Below are 15,981 nucleotides of genomic sequence, written 5' to 3' on the forward strand. Positions count from 1 at the left end.
GGTGGGTGGATGGATGTGGGTGTGTATGCATGCATTTCTGTGATTGTGTTTTATTTTTGAATGATGTTGACTTTTTAAGAGTATTTTGTTATTTTCCATGTATTTTTAGTTTCAGTTTGTGTTTATTGTTTTATTTTGTGTGTGTATATGTGTGGGTTTCTTCATTTTCCTTGTGTTTTGGGATATTTAAATTTGTATGATTTTTGTTTTGTTGCTTTAGTTATTTTTTCACCTTTAATATTTGTGTGAGGCTCAGAAAGTTTTGTCTTTCATATATACGTGCACTTTATTGGGGATGTGTTTTTTTGTAAGTTGTGGGAGTTTGCTTGGATTTTAAATGTTTTGCCTCAGTATCTGTGTGTATGCTTACATGGTTTGGTATTTGCAGCATGCTTTCTAATTGATAAGTTCATGTATTAATTCTGTTTGGAATTTGTTGTAGTTGATTGATTTATTTATTTGAATCCTGTTTATAGAGCTTTTCTAATTTGGGATTATTGTTGATAGGGGTTTAAAAATATATTATTGGTTTACTTAGTTTTTATTTATTTGTGCCCTGTTTTTCTGATTCGCTTTTCTAAAAATCATCATTTATAGAAGTTGGTACATAAGGCTAAAATTTCTTTTGTTAGGAATAATTTGCATTATTTGTTGAATTTTTTTTTTTTTAGCTTATATGGCTTTCTTTGAATTGCGTGTATGAGTATGTGTTGGTTATTTTGAGATTTTTATATTGTGATAGCTTTAGTTCTTAAAAAGCATTATTGAGATATGACTGACAAAGTTCGCGCTTTGACATATTCTGTTTATATACCCATGAAATCATCACCTAAATCAAAATAGAGAATATTATACATCCTCCCTGAAAGACTCCTCCTGCCCCTTTGTGATCTTCATTTTCGCTCCTCTGCACATAACCACAGAGCCATGCAGTCACTAATCTGCTTTTATGCACTATGGATTAGATTTTATTTTCCAGATTCTTATTTTTTGAGATGATGGAGTCTCTCTCTCTCACTCAGGCTGGAGTGTAGTGGTGCGATTTTGGCTCACTGTAAACTCTGCAACCCAGGTTCAAGCAATTCTCCTACCTCAGCCTCCCGAGTATCTGGGACTACAAGTGCGCACTACCATGCTGAGTTAATTTTTTGTATTCTTAGTAGAGACAAGATTTCACCATGTTGGCCAGGCTGGTCTCGAACTCCTGACCTCAAGTGATCCTCTTGTGTCAGCCTCCCAAAGTGCTGGGATTACAGGCATGAGCCATGGTGCCTGGACAACATTTTTATTAAAACGAAATCATACTGTATATACTATTTATTTTGGCCTAGCTTATTTCCCCCCAGCATAATTATTTTGAAATTTGTCCACATTGTTATTTGCATCAATAGTTAGTTTGTTTTTATGGATGAGTAGTAGTCCACTGTATGGATATTCCAGGTTTTTTAAATGCATTCACCTGCTAATGACCATGTGTCTCCAGTTTGTATCTATTTTGGCTATGGCTACTAGAAATAAAGCAGCTATGAACCTTGATATAAAAATATCTGTATGGAGGGGCAGAAGGAGAAAGAGAGGGGAGGGGAAGGAGAGAAAGGGGAGAAGGGAGAGGGTGGAAAAGGGGAAGGAGGAGAAGGGGAGAAAGGGGAGGGAGGGGAGGAGAAATTAGAGGGGGAGGGAGAATCAATTCCCGGAGCCCACAGGAAGCATGACCTGGGAAGCAAGGTGTAAATGTTACATGTCCATATCAGAGGATGGGATAGAATTTGACAATCTGCTGCTGCATTATCTCCCAGGAAAGCTCTTTCAAATCATGTCTTGGTGTCTAGTTGGCAACTGATGTGTATGGATTTTGTTTTCGAAGTGGCCAAATACCTCACTTCACCCAAAGCCATGAAGAAATACAGGCTGTAGTGAAGAGGTGGGAAACTGTTCTACTTTGTTTTCTATCATTGTTTATTATGATACCAGATCTGTTTACTTCTCAGTGTCCACTCCTCTACTTCCTGCACTCGCAGCATTTCTCAGTGCAGCATCGTCTATCCCTGATACGTGCTAGATTTCCTTTGAACTTTGAACTTTGTTCTCTGTTTTGTTTGGAATTTAAGTTATATTTTAGTGTATTTGTTTTTATGTTTTGGGGGGTTTTGTATTGTGTGTGTTCTTCTTCTTTTTTTTTGTTATTGTTTTGCATGTTTGCTTTATTTGGGTTTTTGTTTCCTGTATAATTTTGTATATTTGCATGTGTTTTGTGTATTTTGTGTGTTCTTTTTATTCCTATTTTGAATGGTGTTTTTCAATGTGTGTTAATTAGAATTTTCAGTAGTATTTTTACGTTCTTAAAAATTGTTACTCCTGGCTGGGCACGGTGGCTCATGCCTGTAATCCTAGCAATTTGGGAGGCCGAGGCTGGTGGATCACCTGAGGCCGGGAGTTCAAGACCAGCCTGGCCAACATGGTGAAACCCCGCCGCTACTAAAAATACAGAAAATTAGCTGGGCCTGGTGGCCCATGCCTGTAATCCCAGCTACTTAGGAGGCCGAGGCAGGAGAATCACTTGAACCTGGGAGGCAGAGGTTGCAGTGAGCTGAGATTGCACCATTGTTCTCCAGCCTGGGCAACAAGAGCAAAGCTCTGTCTCCAAAAAAAAAAAAAAAAAAAAAAAAAGTTACTCCTTTATTGTTTTTTTTAGTTGACACATAATAATTGTAAATATTGATGGGATATAGTGAGATATTTTGATACATATATGCATTGTGTAATCATCAAATCAGGGATTTAGCATTTTCATTACCTCAAACATCCATTTCTTTGTGGGGAGAACATTCAAAACCCTCTCTTCTAGTGATTTTGAAATATACCTTAAAATATTGTTAACTATAATCACTTTTCTGCACAATAACACATCAGAACTTATCCCTCCTGACTGTGACCCTGTACCCATAAACCAATTTTTGTCTAAGCCCCCTTCCCCAGACTCTGGTAACCATCATTCTACTCTCTACTCCTATGAGATCAACTTTTTTAGACTCTTCATATGAGTCAGATCATGCAGTGTTTGTCTTTGTGTTTGCATTGCCCTATTTTGTGTGCATTCATTTTTGGGTTGTTTCATTGTTCACATGTTTATTTGCAGGTGTTCACATGTGTTGCAGATATTTCTTGGTCTAAACACCGATGTGCAAGTACATGACTGTGGTGACTATTGCTTCTGCTGCTGTAGGCCTTCATCTCTGAACAGAGGATGCCAAGCCAAGGCCCAAATGATATAAGGGAGATTCAAATTGGAAAGAAGAGAACTCTCCAGCACTGTTTCAACTGAGCTCTGTCTGGCCTGCAATCGCTAGGTATGATGAGTAACTTGAATGGTCCTTTCTACGTAATGACTGGCTTTTGAGGCATACAAAGTAGTTGTTCATGTGCCAACTATATTAAATTGAAAATGAGCAGAACAATTCAGCTGTGCTGTGTGTAGTGCTTCACTTCAATAAGTGCCATTCATGTGTCTAGAAATATGTTTTGCACCTTTTGGAGTGAAATAATGCACAACAGGTACAACCTCAGTGCTGCCCCTGGAGAAAGGAATATGGCTACATGCATACAGGTGCCATTTCCTAAGTGTCAGAACTACCCACTCAGTGACGGGTCAACTCATGAAACCCTTTGAAGAGAATTCTGTGGGGTAAAACCTAGAGAATGAGCTTCTCTGGAAATAGCCTCATCCGTAGTTTCCCCGTATGACTATTAAGATGGTCAGGGCCACCACCATCAGCCATGCTGTGTCTAGTGCCTTTATGTGTAGTGCCTTATTCAGGAAGGTGTTACTTAATATATTAATATTTGTAAGGCACCCTTCTGAGTAGAGTAATGTGCAACATGGACATCATTTGTGGTGGCATTGGTAATAATGAGTGGACTTTCAGTGGTGATACTGCCCTCCCTTGAGCCTTGGTACCCAACCTTTGGTGATGAGCCATTTCCAGGTACTCTCTGAAGCACCTCTTGAGAGATCTGATCCAGAATCTGAGGGTGCCTGGGAAAAGTCTGTCATGTAGATTTTTCAATTATTTATTGCTTTTTCTCCACAAAATGACTGACTACACTGGAAACAAGATTTGAGGTAGGAACATACTTTTTCTCTTGTACCTCCTAGTCTTTACTCTCTATACAACCCAAATACACTTCTTGCCTTATAAACCCCTGAAAAGTTTACACTGATCTTTCCTCACAATATTTAAGCTTTCTTTGTAGGGAGCACAAATACCCTCCTGCCCTTCCCTGCTGAACTCCAAACTCCATGAACCGTCTTACGAAGTGATCTCCTCGATTCCCTTTAATATTCCCGTGTATCCATGATGATATTCTCACATCAGTAGAGTTTGATTTGATACCCCAAATTTGCTTTCATTTGAACTATTTATGTTTTTAGCTGGTCTTAACTATTATGCGAATGGATGAAGTGATGAGAATATATATGTATAAACATGTGTGTACATATACTTGGGGAAACTTTATATATACAAACGGATTTATATATCCCTTTATATATATACATACACACACACACACACACACATATATGACATTCACAGAAAAAGGAAAAGGATCCAGAAAAAGGATCATGTTCCTACCTCAGATCTTGTTCCCAGTGTTGTAGTCCTTTTGTGGAGAAAAAGGAATAAATGCTTAAAAAATCTACAGGAGATACTTTTCACAGGCACCCCAGGCACCCTCAGATTCTGGATCAGGTCTTATAAGACCTTCAAAGAAACACCCAGAAGAATGAGCAAATATATATGTATATAGTCTGTTTTTAAAATAAATCCCTTAAGATATTTATTATAAGGATACTGTAAGGAATTACTTCAGACAATTATGGAGGCTGGTAAGTTCCAAGATCTGCAGAGAGATGGGTCAGCAAGCTGGGGACCCAGGAGAACTGACGATATAGTTGCAGTCCAAGTCCAGAGGCCAAAGAAGCAGTAGAATGAACCATTTTGTAGTTCCAGTCCAAAGGCCAGCAGGCTTGAGACCCAGGAAGAACTAATGTTTTAATTTGAGTACAATGCCAGAAAAAAAGGCGATGCCCCAGTTTGAAGGCAGTCAGGCAGGAGGAATTCTCTCTAACTCAGGGGAGAGTCAGCCTTTTTGTTCCATTTTAAACCTTCATCTGATTGGTGCAGGTCCACCCACATTAGGGAGGGAGGTCTGATTTCCTCATTCTACTGATTTAAATGCTAATCTCACCCAAAAAGACCTTCACAGAAACACCCAGAATAATGATTGACCAAATGTCTGGGCACTCCATGACCCAATCAGGTTGCAACATAGAATTAATATCATCACAAGTTCACCCCTTGTCATTTTGACACTTATACACGTCTCCTGAAATTATATTTAATCATCAAATGAGAAAAATACCAAGGTCATAATTTCATTTAATATGATACAACTACCATTTATACAACCCAGAATTCACAAACCACTTCACCAGAAGAGGAGATAAAGTCCTGGAGTGTTGTTTACTCTTCTCCTTGATATTCCATAACATCACTACTATGATTTAAAGTTAATGATGGTTAATAACTATGATATAATATCGGTACATCTTATGTTACATGGAAAGGGGATAAGAGAGACAAGAAAACACATACAGAAATAGATTAATAAAAATATAAGTAGAAAATAATCATGAGAACTACCGTTCTCATTTCTGTAACTGTCATCTGGTGGTAGCTGGTATTTACAACTACTTTTCTTCACTACCTATTTTATATTCCCTTTGCCTTCAGCAAGCATCTCAGCCATTATTTTTTACCTGGTGGAGTGACCCAAACTTCCATTTCTGAAGGGTCTGGGCCATTAGTAGTCCTGCCAGGATTGGGTTGTTATAGTTATCTATTGACCTTAATCACAAGGCATAGTAATACTAAGAGATATCTCATGTATTTCAGACATATTCTTCCTTACCTCCATTGTGGAGTAGTACTCCAATTTTACCTTGGTAGTCAGAATCACCTGTGCCAGGCCACATAGTAACTCCCTTCTCTGACCTCTTAAAAAGTTAGGAAATACTGTATTGACTTTTCTCTTTCCATGTTTTCAGGATATCTCTTCTTAAACTATAGTTATTATGAAAGAAAGAGAAAGACAATCAGAGACAGAATGAAAGAAAGAGACAGAGAGACAGGACTGGAGCAGTAAGTCTTTTACACTTCTGTGCTGAAAAATGTGAGGATGCCTCCTTTCAGGTAAACTCTATCAAGTGTTGGCAAATACGGATTGTGTAATTTGAATTTGTTTCCCATCTCCAAACAACCACATGCCCTCCCCCGCAACTCAAAAATTTCATGGGAAATGTAGGTTATAATGAAATAGAAGAAAACTACTCTACTTGCTTTCCTAATAGTATTACCATTCACCTACATGTGGCTACCCTTCATCGTATTTATTTCCATCCTTCTTGCACTCATAGGATTTCCTTGGGCTTTGAGTATCAGATACCCCTGATATATTTGTTGGTGATTGTGACTTTTTAACATGTGTTCTAGGACATTTGTTTGTGTTTATATGGTGATGGGGGAGTAATATATGTATCTGTGTGTGCTTTGGTATATGCGCCCATATATTTGTGTGCATAGGGCATGTAGCGTGGGGATTTTGTTATGTTGTTTTTGTTGTTTGAGGTTGGATCTCTGTTTTGTTTTGCTTTTGGGATTCTTATCAGTTTGTTTCATGTGTACGGTTTTGCTTTGACTTTGGCTCCTTTGGGATTATGTGTTTGAATTTGTTTTCAGATTTGGCATGCTCTTGGTCATTGGTGTTTTGATTGCTATTTCTTTCTTTATGTACATTGCTTGGAATTTTGTATTTTCTTTGTGTTGTTATTTGGATTTCACTGTGTGATTTCTGTTGTATTTTTACTTGCATATTAACTTCTGCATATGTTGTTGGAACTTTGCATTGTGTATTGCTAGAGTTCTTTTGATGGCTTATGAATTCTGTTTATGGTTTTTGTATTTATATTTTGTAGTATTTACATTTTCGTTCTTTTTAATATTGCTTACTTGGGTGTGTATGTGTCTGTGTATGTGGTTTCATGAAGCAGTGGGTCTTAGAATCTCCTGCTATGTGCCAGGTTGCTGGAAACACTCCTTTGAAGCTGCTGAGGGGTGGGTGGTGGAGAGGAAGAGAAGTAGTGCTTGTACTGGTGTCTGAAGGAGGGAGTATTGTGTTGTGGCTGTGTATTTTTTTTTCCCTTGAGAACTTTGGAGAGATAGATCAAGGGCCCAAATACTTAAGAGAAAAGGGAATTTCTGTAGACTCTAACTTTGGTTGTTTTTCACGGATTTCAAAAAATTCAATAAAAGGCTTGACGTATTTAGAATCATTCTGTTCAGAGAACTATGGTTCCTTGACCGTGACTCAGCACTAAGACTGAGCTATGTGTGTCTCTGTCTTTCAGGGGTTATGTTTAGTAGATGAATGAGAATGGTACATAGAAACAGTTGGTCTTGATGATCATGTGGTCTGACTTCTTCATGCTATCAAGGGCCAGAGCTAGAAGAATCCAGGTCTTTTAATTTTCTTTGCATCATGATTATTTGTGTACATATATATGTGTATATATATATTTTTGTGTGTGTGTGACAGAGTCTTGCTCTATCACCAGGCTGAAGTGCAGTGGCATGATCTTGGCTCACTGCAACCTCCACCTCCCAGGTTCAAGTGATTCTCCTGCCTCAGCCTCCTGAGTAGCTGCAGTTACAGTCACCCACCACCACACTTGGCTAATCTTTTGTATTTGTAGTAGAGATGGAGTTTCACCACATTGTCCAGGCTGGTCTCAAACTCCTGACCTCAGATGATCCGCCAGCCTCGGCCTACCAGAGTGATGAGATTACATGCGTGAGCCACTGCGCCTGGCTTGATTTTGAGGATTTTTAATGGGACAAGCAAATTAACATGAAAACGAATGGGATAATCCAGACAAGGATTACTCATCTCTGGGGAAGAGATGAAGTGAAATGTTATATTCTGGCTAAGCCTAAAAACTTGTGTGTTACTTAGCCATGGGTGGTGGTGTGTGCCTTTAATCCCAGCTACTACGGAGGCTGAAGTGCTTGAACCCGGAAGGGGGAGGTGGGAGTGAGCCGAGATCGCATCAGTGCATGCCAGTCTGGGCGACAGAGCCAGACTTCATCTATCTGCATGTTAAAATCTCATTCAGGGTGGCCGGGCACGGTGGCTCAAGCCTGTAATCCCAGCACTTTGGGAGGCCGAGACGGGTGGATCACGAGGTCAGGAGATCGAGACCATCCTGGCTAACATGGTGAAATCCCGTCTCTACTAAAAAATACAAAAAAACTAGCCGGGCGAGGTGGCGGGCGCCTGTAGTCCCAGCTACTTGGGAGGCTGAGGCAGGAGAATGGCGTAAACCTGGGAGGCGGAGCTTGCAGTGAACCAAGATCCGGCCACTGCACTCCAGCCTGGGCGACAGAGCCAGACTCCATCTCAAAAAATAAAAATCTCATTCAGGGCAGGATGAAAAGGGGAGCGCTGGGGGCTACAAGTTGCACTGTCCCTTGGCATAAATCTTGGTGGCCATGTGAAGGCATACACCTATAGGGACTTGAATACAAATGGCATGAATAGGGAGCATTGGGTCTGGGATGCCACATTCAGCCATTCAGTGTGCAGTGCCTTTCACAGGGAGGTGTCATTTATGTGAACTAAACTATAAATGTCACTTTTCTGAGAAGAGTAATGTACAGCATGCACTGCAAATGTGGTGTCCCTGGGGATGGGGCTGTAGCTGCGAGCATGGTGATGCCTGTTTTGGATCCTCTGCACCCACTCCTCAGTGCTGGGCTACTTCAAGGAACTTTCTGTGCCTTCTAGAAGACTATACATAGGATCTGTGTACTCCTGAGAAAACACATGCACTTAGGTTCCTTAAGAATTTATCTATTTTTGCCAAATGAGGCTTGGCTCAAATAAGAAATGCATTGTAGAGGCCACAGCCATTCTTCATCAGCTGGAAGGTTTTACTCCAGATTCCTAAATTCTCTAAACTGTTCTCACATATCAACTAGTCATCATTTGCAAGGCTTCTCCTTATTTGCAAGGATTCTCCTTTAGAGCTCCCAAAAGACTCTCCTGCCTTTCAGGTCCCTTTATTGTGGATCCACAGTGTCCATTAAACATTTTCTCATTGACTTTTAAAATTCCTTTCAAAGCGTTAAGTCACCAATTTATGAAGTTTTAAACATAGTCCACCCAAGAATATTTCACCCTTTTTAATTATCTTTTTTCCCCGTTTTTTAAGAACATGTATGAACAATGAAAGGGTATGATAGAATTGATACTCGAGAGATACCTCCTAGACTTCTCTCCTTTCTTTCTTGATGATGGAGTATCGCTCTTTCTCCCAGGCTGGAGTGCAGTGGCACCATCTCAGCTCACTGCAACCTGTCTCCCAGGTTCAAGGGATTCTCCTGCCTCAGCTTTCCAAGTAGCTGGGATTACAGTCAGTCACATGCCAACACACCTGGCTAGTTTTTGTATTTTTAGTAGAGACAGGGTTTCACCATGTTGGTGAGGCTGGTGTCGAACTGCTGACCTCGTGATCCACCCGATTCAGCCTCCCAAATTGCTGGGATTACAGGTTTGAGCCACCGCACCCGGCCCCATATTCTTGTGTTGCCACTTCATAACTCTTAACCTAATGGAGAGAGAGAGAGGGAAATACACAGCGAGTGAGAGAGCACACACAAGAGTAAGACACATGCCAAACAGTGTGAGGCCATCTACAGCACGAAAGTAGTATGCATTTTTGAGAAGTAGGTTATAAATAAGCTAGTTATATTGGGGAAACCTGTTTAAGAATGTTATAAATAGTAAGTTATTAATACAATTTTGATTCCAATGGAAATAGAGGCTATGGCATATACACCGAAAGGGAGAAACTATACAAAACAATTACTATATGGTTACAGGCAGGATTCTAGTTTGTTTTTTTAGGTTCAGAATGGATGAATATGTATAAGACCATTAATGTCTGGGAGTAAAAAAAGAATCTTTCTCATTGGGAATGGGGGGCGGGGGCATTCTGAACAGTAAAAACATTCTGTCACTCGGAAATACTGTATATGCATAGAAATTGGTAAAGTGATAACTCTTTTTAGTATATAATTTTAGTCTAAAACTGTATTATAGATAATGCATGTGTACATATAACTGGTATCCTAAAATGAAAGAAAAGTAAGATAATTTATTATATCTGTTTTATGATTTCTCAAAAAGAGTACTATAATCACTGTTACTTATGCCTTTTCAGTGAAAATACTTTTTTGTATCATTCATCCGTGTTTCTACCAATTTATTGAGGTTTAACTGACATAAAAATTGTATATATTTAAGGTGTACAACATGATGTTTGGATATATGTATACATTATACAATGATTAAATCAAGCTAATTAAAACATAAAATAATATAAACATAACATATTTAGGTGAAACTCTAAATACAAATTACAAGATCTCTGTGGTAGGCAGAATAACAGTTCCCCTCCAAAAGATGTTTACAGAGTAACCTCTGAACTCGTAAACATCACATTTTATGGTAGAAAGAAATTTGCAGATATGACTAAATTAAATATTTTGAGATTGGGATTATCCTAGGTTATCTAGGTGAGCCCAACATTATCACAAGGTTCCTTATAAGTAGAAGAGAAACACTGAAAAATGCTACAGTAATGACTAGAGTTGGAGGTAAAGTCCATGAGCCAAAGAATGGAGGAAGCAAGTAGAATCTTCTAAAGACAATCAAGCAGATTCTCCTCTAGAGCCAACAGAAGGAACAAAGCCCTGCCAATGCCTTCATTTTATTCAAGGTAAACCTAATTTAGTTTTCTGAACTTTAGATCTAATATAATATATTTGTGTTCTAAACAACTACATTTGTGGTAATTTGTTACAGTATCAATAGAAAACCAAAACCATCTGGATGCTAAAATGTAAATACACTAAAAAAATAATTACTAATTAAGTGGAGAGGAGTATCATACTTATGGATTGAAGGATTCAAATCTATAAATTTAGAGAGTTCTATTGATCTATAGAGTTAATACAATTCCAACCAATGTCCTAGAATTTGTAGACATTACCATGATGATTCTAAAACTGATATAAAAGGTGAATAAACTAGAATATCCAAAACAATCTGAAAAGCTGGAGAATTTACACCTGTAATTTTCAGATTTACTGTCTAACTAGATTAGCCAATATAGTGTGGTACAGAAGAAAGGATGGAAAAATTGAATGGAAAGACCAGAAATATCCATATATGTCACCAATTCATTTTGACTAAGCTGTAAAGTCAGTCTAATGAAGAAATAATATTTAAACAAGATGCTGGGAAATATGATCTACATATGAAAAATATGAACCTTGATACATATTTCAAACCACATACAGAAATTAATTAACACAATCTTAGGCCAAAATGTCAAACTATCAAATTAAAAAAAATGAGAGAAAATATTTTTGACCATAAAATTATTATATATATCAAACTATAAAAAATTGGTTAAAAATAAATTGATAAAATAGACTTTAAAAAAGTTAAAATTTGTCTCCAAATAAGACCATTGAGATAATGAAAATTCAAACTACAGAATACTAAAACTATACGTAATATAATAAATAACATATCAGCTTAAATAACTACATATAATTTAACACTCCTGTGTATACTAAGAATTTTACTAATTGTTTAAAAATATCTTTGTTTTTCAATAAAATGTCAGTTCTATCAGCATGTGTGGAGGCTGTTTTGATCTGTGTTGTAGACGCGGCACATTAAAAAACCTGGTTTAATGCTTACATATTCATTCTGGACCTTCCTTGCTATACTATAATTTTGTCACATCATTAATGTGAATATATTAGTTTATCTTCATTTAACATTTATTATGGTTAGTAGTCAGGAACATGGAAAGGCAAGAACTCTAACTAACTAAATAGGCTGAGTATATATAGATTTAGGGAGCAGAAAAGAGGAAAAATAACTGCCAAAAACAAATTTTACATCTTTCCAAGTTATATCAGAATTCTATCAAAGAAAATTACATTTTTATTGATGTCTTTCTTTTTCTGACCATGAGGATAATTCCTATTTATTGAAGAACAACTTGGAAAACATGTACAAGGTATGAACAAACACGAAAAGCAGTAATGAAATAATACCATAATACCAGTAACATCATAATGTGGTTACAGTGTTTGATAAAATTAAGATGTATATCTTTCCACATATTTATCTATATTTATACTTACATTTTAGGTGTGGTCAACAATTTTGGGCTATTTTCCTATAAATGATTTCAAATAATGCATCATGAATATTTTATGCAAATATTGAGTAGCCAGGTAAGTAGTTATGAGAAATGATTTTATGTACCATGTTTCGTTATATCACACAATTTTTTTCTGATTGATTTCTGACTTTCTTTTATAGCATTTTAAATATTTTAAATGTTTTCTACTTTCTCTTATATTTAATCCCACCACAATTCCAACCCCATGGTCCAACCACCTCCCACCAGGCCCCACCTCCAACATTGGGGATTACAATTCAACCTGAGATTTGGGTGGGGACACAGAGCTAAACCTTACTGTCCTGGTCTCTCCCAAATCTCTTGTCCTTCTCACATTGTAAAATACAATCTCAATAGTACCCCAAAGTCTAAACTCACTCACTGAAGGATTAACTCAAAAGTCAACAGTCCAAACTGTAATCTGAGACATGGCTAATGCCTTCTGCCTATGAGTCTGTAAAATAAAAAAGTTAATTACTTCTAGGATACAATGTAGGTATAAGCAGTGGGTGAATTTCAGAAGAAATCAACCAACAGAAAGGGGCTACAGGTCCTGTGCAAGTCTGAAACACAACAGGGAAGTCATTAAATCTTAAAGCTCCAAAATGTTCTCCTTCGATTCCATGTCCCACATCTAGTGCATACTGGCACAAGGAGTGGGCTCCCAAAGCCTTGGGCAGCTCCAATCCTGTCACTTTGCAGGGTTCAGCCCTCAATGGACTTGGCATGGAGTTCCTCTGCTTTTTCAGGCCCAATTACAAGCTGTCGGTGGATATACCCTTCCAGGGTCTGGAGGATGGTTTCCCTCTTCTCACAGCTCCACTAAGCATTGCTACAGTGTGGACTAAGGGTGGGGTCTCCAACCCCACCTTTCCCCTCTGCACTGCCCTAGTGAAGATTCTACATGAGGGCTCTACCCCTGCAGCAGACTTCTGCCTGGACATCCATGCTTTTTTCATACCCTCTGAAATCTAGGCTGAGGCTCCCAAGCCTCAACTCTTTCTCTGTGCATCCATAGGTTTAACATCAAGTGGAAGCCACCAAGGCTCATGTTTGGCACCCTCTGAACCAGTGGCTGAAGCTGTATTTGGGACACTGTGGGCCGAGGCTGGTGCTGGAGCAGCCAGGATATGGGGAGCAGTATTTTTTTTTTTTTTTTTTTTTTGAGACGGAGTCTTGCTCTGTCACCCAGGCTGGAGTGCAGTGGCCGGATCTCAGCTCACTGCAAGCTCCGCCTCCCGGGTTTACGCCGTTCTCCTGCCTCAGCCTCCCGAGTAGCTGGGACTACAGGCGCCCGCCACCTCGCCCGGCTAGTTTTTTTTTTGTATTTTTTAGTAGAGACGGGGTTTCACCGTGTTAGCCGGGATCGTCTCTCGATCTCCTGGCCTCGTGATCCGCCCGTCTCGGCCTCCCAAAGTGCTGGGATTACAGGCTTGAGCCACCGCGCCCGGCCAAGGGGAGCAGTATTAAGAGGCTACACAGGGCAGTGGGGGCCTGGGTGTGGCCCAGGAAAGCATTTTTCCCTCCTAGGCTTCTCACCCTGTGATGAGAGGAAGGGCTACTGCAGAGGTCTCTGAAATGCCTTTGTGACTTCCCCATTGTCCTAGGTATTAACATTCAGCCCCATTACTTATGCAGATTTCTGCAGCTGGCTGGAATTCCTCATAAGAAAATGAGATTTTCTCTTCTACCATGTGGCCAGGCTGCAAATTTTCAAAAGCTTTACATTCTGCTTTCCTTTTAAATATAAATTTTCTTCTACCAGAAACCCTAAATCATCACTCTCAAATTCAAAAGTTCCACAGATCCCTAGGGCAGGGGCATAAAGCCACCAGTTTCTTTGCCAATCCATAACAAAGGTGACAGTTACTCCACTTCCCAACAAGTACCTCATTTCCATCTGAGACCTCCTCAGCCTGGCCTTCAGTGTTCATATCACTATCAGCAATTTAGTGTCAACCATTTAACAAGTATTTAGGAAATTTCAACTTTTCCTTCATCTTCCTGTCTTCCTCTGAACCCTCCAAATTGTTTCAACTTCTGCCTGTTACCCAATGCAAAAGCCGTTTCCACATTTTTAGGTATCTTTATTTGGCTCATGCTTCTTTAGGCCATACACGAAGCATGGCTGGGAGACCTCAGGAAACTTTCTACTATGGCAGAGGCAAAGGAGGAGCTAGCACCTCACATGGCTAGAAAAGGAGCAAGAGAGAGGTTGGGGGTGCTACATACTTTTTAACAACCAGATCTCGTGAGAACTCACTATCATGAGAACAGCAGCAAAAGGATTATGCTGAACCATTCATGAGAATTTCACCCCCATGATCCAAACAACTCCCACCAGGCCCCACCTCCAACATCAGGGATTACAATTCAACGTGAGATTTGGGCGGGAGCACAGATCCAAACCACATCACTATTGGAAAAAGTAGACATCATGGATGAGCAAATAAGGAATTTGAGCACAGAGATAGGAAGTGTAAATTTCTTAGAAATTTACAATTAGAAAAAAGCAAGCAAACTATTCTGAGAGATAAATATGTCTTTGCATGGGCTCACAATTATCTCTATAACAAACACAAAAATGACATAATTTTTTAGACAAAGAAAATTTAGATGATTCACCTCAGTAGAAATGCATTACAAGATATATTAACACTTTTCCTCAGGCAGAAAAAATACTCTGCAGAAACATCAATCATCTACACAAACAAATTAAAAACCCAGAAAATGGCAAAGAAGAAGATATGGATGTGAAAGGGAAATATCTTGGGCCTGCAAATCACTAAATTAAAGGGAAAATTCAAGCTGGGAACTGCTTAGGACAAACCTGCCTCCCATTCTATTCATAGTCATCTCTCTGTTCACTGAGGTAAATGTGTATCTAATTGCTTCCTTTGGAAAGGTTAATCAGTAACTCAAAAGAATGCAACTGTTTGTCTCTCACCTACCTGTGACCTGGAAGCCTACTCCCCACTTTGAGTTGTCCCACTTTTGCTTCCAGTGGTCCCTCCTTTCTGGACCAGACTGAACAAATATTCATCTTACATATGTTGATTGATATCTCATGTCTCCCAGAATGTATAAAACCAACCTGTGCTCTGACCACATTGGGCACATGTCACCAGGACCTCATGAGTCTGTGTCATGGGTGCATATCTTCAACCATGGCAAAATTAACTTTCTAAATTGAGACCTGTTTCAAATTGGGTGGTTCACACAGAGGACGTTTTAGTATTATATTGGTCAATAACTAACAGTGTAAACAAATGTGTGTGGGGATTAGAACATTAATAAAATTAACAAAAATAAGACAAAGGATGGGGTGAACTGTAAGTATTCTGTCATAAGATATTTAAACTATACATAAACCAGTATAATATTATTTGAAGATAGATTGTGATGAATTAAATATGAACTTTGTAAACCCTACAGCAACCGCTATTTTTTTAAAGTGACCTAATAAGCCAATAGTGGAGAAAACAGGAAAATTAGGAATAAGAAAAGGATGAAACATAGAAAACAACTAGGAAGCCAGTAGATTTAAATACATGTATATAAATAATTGTATCAATATAATGATGTAAATGCTTCAATTT

This window comes from Macaca nemestrina, chromosome X, assembly GCF_043159975.1.
Source record: "Macaca nemestrina isolate mMacNem1 chromosome X, mMacNem.hap1, whole genome shotgun sequence".
Taxonomy (NCBI): Eukaryota; Metazoa; Chordata; class Mammalia; order Primates; family Cercopithecidae; genus Macaca; species Macaca nemestrina.